The following is a 5515-nucleotide window of genomic DNA, read 5'->3' as shown; positions in this document are numbered from 1 at the left end:
AGAGCTTTGAATGAAGAGCTCTTCAAACATTTCATGGAAGGGGCCAGCAGGTGGCGTGGTGGTGAAGGTGTTGGACTCCCGCATGGGCGACTGCAGTGCAAGTCCTGGACCAGGTGGCTTGCTTTCTCTCCCTTTCCCTCTGTCTCTCTCTGGTGACCTCATGTAGCCTACAGCAAATTTTAAAATAAATGAATAAAATAAATGAAAGATAAATCATTTACAAATGTTCATGGAAAATGTCTATCGAGAAAATACTACACCTGGGTTTTGAATTTTTGGGGAAAGTAAACTCATATTTTCATTCCATTTCCATGAACTTTTTGAAGTTCATTTATAGGTCCTTGGTAATCTTACTTTAGGAGAAACGGTTCCACATTATATACAACATATGTAAATTTGAGGCCACCTGACAGCACAGAGGTTAAGGTGACTGGATCTCACTTGGTCAAAAATTAAACATCAATTAAAAGTTAAAGTCTCAGACCCAGCAGCTTGAAAAACATTCCAGGTGCGAACAGCAGTTAGCGTAATGGCTATGTCGCTGGACTCCCACGTAGCCGACTGCCGTTCCAGTCCCGGACCTGGTGGCTTAAAACTCACGCCAGGTGCGTGTGCGTGCGTGCCCAAGATCCCGAGAGGAGAATGGAGGAGAAGGGATTGCGGCGTGGCCATCCCCCCTGGGGGGTGATTTCTCGCTTTCTGTCTCTCTGTCTCTCTCTGTCTGTTTCTGTAAGTATACATACCCTAAAACAAATTTAAAATAATAAAACAAACAAACAAAAACTTTTAAAGCATTCTTTATTTAATTTTTATTTGTTCATTTATTTATTTTAATTTGGCTAGACACACGCACGCACACATGCACACACATGGAGAGAGAGGGAGAGAGAGAAGGAAAGTGAGAAAGCGAGCCACCAGATCCAGGACTCCAACTGAGGTCGGTCAGGTGGGAGTGTCCAGAGCCTTAACCACCTCAGCACCTGCTGGTCCCATAATAATAAATACATTTTTAAAAAGTATATCAGGAGACCAGCAGTTAGCGTAATGGCTATGTCGCTGGACTCCCACGTAGTCGACTGCGGTTCGCGTCCTGGACCCGGTGGCTTAAAACTCACGCCGGGTGCTTGCGCGTGCGTGCCCGCGTGAGAAAGCAAGCTGGGAGGTCCAGGACTCAAACTGTTGTCAGTCATGGGGGAGTCCAACACCTTCACCACCATGCCACCTGTCGGTTCCTGCTCATACAGTTTGAAGAGGGGAAGTAGCAAATGTTCCCTCTAAGGAAGAAAATACCTGTAGATTGACAGCACTCTTTGTTAGAGGAATCTCTTGGTGTGGTTACATTAGTAACAACAAAATGTGCTGGCTTCCAAATAAATTTAACAAACTCAATAACTTTAATAATAATAATAAATAATAAATTTAACAAACTCAATCCACTAAGTGATAAAATGATGCTTATTACTTCAAGGGGGCTTCAAAAAGTTCAAGGAGAGGCCAGCAGGTGGTGTGCTGGTTAAAGGTGCTGGATTCCCACATGGCCGACTGTGGCTCCCGACCCGGCCTGGCTTGCTTTCTCGCTTTCCCTTTCTCTCTCTCTCTGTGGTCAAATTTAAAAATCCTTTCTCTCTCTCTGGTCAAATTTAAAAATAATAATAACAAATGGAATTAAAATTTTTAGAAAAAGTTTTGGAGAGGTTTTTACTATAGGGCACATGTGCGCACCAGACAGACAGAGAGAGACAGAGAGACAGAAAGCGAGAAATCACCCCCCCAGGGGGGATGGCCACGCCGCAATCCCTTCTCCTCCTTTCTCCTCTCGGGATCTTGGGTATGCATGCACCCACGCCTGGCGAGAGTTTAAGCCACCAGGTCCAGGATGCGAACCGCAGCCGACTACATGGAAGTCCAGTGACATAGCCATTACGCTAACTGCTGGTCCCATGGATGCAAAATTTTAAAAAATCCTTGCATAATTATTTTCATAATATGCTTTTTCCATGAACATTTTGAAGACCCTTTGTCCCTTCATGCTTTGACAATGAGGCATAAATAATAAGTGATTACAAACGAGTAGCAGTGTTTCTACCCAGTCAAATCGAGTGTTTCTGGGACTGTCTTGAGAAACAAAGGCAAGAACGATAAGAACCAAGATAATTTTGGGGTTTCATGGAAGACCCTCTGGCCCCCCAAGTGACGAAGCCCCAGGAAATGAGATTTTCCCATAACATGTGCCCCAAATACGATAAGCAATTTTTTATTTTATTTTATTTTATTCATTCGTTCACTTATTTTTATTTGACTAGAGAGAGAAACACAGAGAGAGAAAGAGAGAGAGAAAGTGAGAAAGCAAGCCACGAGGTCCAGGACTCGAACCGTGGTCGGCCATGTGGGAGTAGCCAGCACCTTAACCACCACGCCACCTGCTGGTCCCATGATAAACATTTTTAAAAATGTACTTCCATGTTCTTCAATAGTTATCCGTAGCGGAAATAAAAAGTCATGTCTTGTGTTCAGTGCCTTTGTCCCCCAGCGGGCTCATGACCTCGGTGGTGACTGGCTGCTGCTTTCACTGCTGAGACTGGTGTTGAGCAAGCACCTTGGACCTCTTGGCAATGCACGGGGAGAGGTGGTTTCTGGGTAAAATTCTGGCACTGCAGAAGGAGGCACCGATAAGGCCTGAACTCACCGCAAGGGCAGAACAGAAGAGTGTGGGAGGGGTGGCCCCAGCAGGGCCAGGGTGCCAGGGACCTAGGGTGTCAGCTTTTGGGTCCCTCTGGCACCCCTGTCTTCAAGTGCACACTTTCCGCAGAAGGCACCTGCCTCCCCACCCCCGGCCCTGCTCACCCCAACCGACTTCCTCCCCAGGGGAGAAGGTTGACGTCAACTTTCCGTAATTGCTGTTTGCCTTGAAAGTGAAACAGAACAGATCGTGTGCTCTGGGGCTTCTGAGAGAAATGACCAATGTGTTTTCAGCTCTGGCTTGGCAGGTGAAAGTAGCGTGGCCAGTCCCACCCAAATTCCTTGGCAACCCAGACTGGTGAAGTGTGAAAAAGATCCTGCCTTCAGAAAACAGAGGGTGAGGGAGCCAGAAAAGTGGAAAACGAGCAGATCAGTTCTTCCGGGTTCCTCTGGCCTTCCAGGGGTGGCCAGGCTCTCACCTGCCCTGGGCGGTGCTGGGCCCGTATTGATGTGGGGCCTCCCCTCACGGCTGAGGTCTGCTGTTCGCTCAGTTCTCAGCACTACCCCTCCTTGCCATGGACAACCTCGTGGAGGGGTTATACTAGGTAGGGGTGTGTGCCAGAGGGTAGAGTCCAGAGGAGGAGGCATTTTTGCCTAAAGAAAGCATCACTGAGAAAGTGACATTGGGGCCAGCAGGTGGCATGTGATTAAAGGTGCTGAACTCCCACATAGTTGACCATGGTTCAAGTCCCGGACCTGGAGGCTTCCTTTTTCTCTTTCTCTCTCTCTGGAAATATTAAAGTAATAATAAATAAAGTTAAATAATCCTTTTTTTAAAAAGAACTTTATTTAAAAAAAAAATAAAAGTAAAGTGACATTGGACCTGAGTCCTGATTCTTGGAGAACTCCCAGGAGGAAAGAAGAAAGCAAGAAAGGGAGGAAAAAAGAGAGAAATAAAATCGGTTATAATAGGGAAGGGTTTAGTTAGGGAGCACTTACTATGGGGTAAGAGGTGCGCTAAGTGCTTTCACATATTTTTTTTTCTTTTTTCTTTTCTTTTTTTTTTTTGGAGAGGTTTTCGCTATAGGGCACGTGCGCTAGCCAGACAGACAGAGAGAGACATAGAGACAGAAAGAGAGAAATCACCCCCCGGGGGGATGGTCACGCCGCAATCCCTTCTCCTCCATTCTACTCTCGGGATCTTGGGCATGCACGCACACGCACCCGGTGTGAGTTTTAAGCCACCGGGTCCGGGACTCGAACCGCGGTCGACTACGTGGGAATCCAGCGACATAGCCATTACGCTAACTGCTGGTTCCCAGTGCTTTCACATATTAATTCACTTGGTCCTTGTCACAGCCGCGGGGGGAGGGGGTACTAACATTACTGCCACTTTACAGATGAGGGAACTGAGGCACAGAGAGAAAAAGCTGCCCGGGTCCCACAGACACAAGATGACAATATCAGAATTCACGCCCACGCCATCCACCTCCAGGGCCTCAGTCCTTATCCTGTCAGGAATGTGGGGGCAGGTGCAGAAGTATCAGAAACTTGCTCTAGTCTTCATGGGGTGAAGCAGAGAGTCAGACCAGACGGTTTGGTAGCAGGTTATTATTAATTTTTTTTTTTGAGACTTTTTTGCCATAGGGCGTGTGTGCTCTCCAGAAAGACAGAGACACTGAAAGCGAGAAATCACCCCCTGGAGGGATGGCCACGCCACAATCCCTGCTCCTCTATTCTCCTCTCGGGATATTGAGCACACACACACATGTGCCCGGCGTGAGCTTAAGTCATCGGGTCCGGGATTCGAACTGCAGTCAACTACATGGGAGTTCAGTGACATAGCCATTATGCTAACTTCTGGTCCCTGGTAGCAGGTTATTAACAGAGACTTCCAGAAGTTCACAGAACGATGGAATCAAAGCATGAATTTATTTTGTCACACAAAATTTTTGAAATTCGTGCAGTTTTTTCCAGAAATGTCATTTTTCATGAGCCTTTTTTTTTATTCTTTTTTTTTTTTTGGAGAGGTTTTTGCTATAGGGCGCTTGTGCTCGCCAGACAGACAGAGACAGAGAGACAGAAAGCGAGAAATCACCCCCCAGGGGGGATGGCCACGCCACAATCCCTTCTCCTCCATTCTTCTCTCAGGATCTTGGGCACACACACACATGCACCTGGCGTGAGTTTAAGCCACCGGGTCTGGGACTCGAACCGTGGTTGACTACGTGGGAGTCTAGTGACGTAGCCATTACACTAACTGCTGGTCCCCCAGGGCCATCATTCTTGATTTTTTTTTAAAGAGATATTTTTGCTATAGGGCACACATGCTCACCAGAGAAACAGAGACAGAAAGCAAGAAATCACCCCCCAGGGGGGATGGCCACTCCACAATTCCTTCTCCTCCACTCTCCTCTTGGAATTTTGGGCACACACACGCACGTGCCTGGCATGAGTTTCAAGACAGTGGAGGTGGAACTTGAACCACGGTAGACCACATGGGAGTCCAGTGACAACCATTATGCCATCTGCTGGTCCCTATTTCTTTATTCTTAATGTAATGTAATATAATTAAAATATTAAAAAGAAACAAACAGGGAACCAGCAGTTAGTGTAATGGCTATGTCGCTGGACTCCCACGTAGTTGACCGCGGTTCACATCCCGGACCTGGTGGCTTAAAACTCACGCCGGGCGCATGTGCGTGTGCGTGCGTGACCAAGATCTCGAGAGGAGAATGGAGGAGAAAGGATTGCGGTGTGACCATTCCCTCTGTGGGGTGATTTCTCGCTTTCTGTCTCTCCGTCTCTGTCTGTCTGGCGAGCGCACACGCCCTAT

The sequence above is a fragment of the Tupaia chinensis genome, unplaced genomic scaffold (genome assembly GCF_000334495.1).
Source record: "Tupaia chinensis unplaced genomic scaffold, TupChi_1.0 Scaffold138812_1, whole genome shotgun sequence".
NCBI lineage: Eukaryota > Metazoa > Chordata > Mammalia > Scandentia > Tupaiidae > Tupaia > Tupaia belangeri.
Note: the sequence above shows the minus strand (reverse complement) of the source record.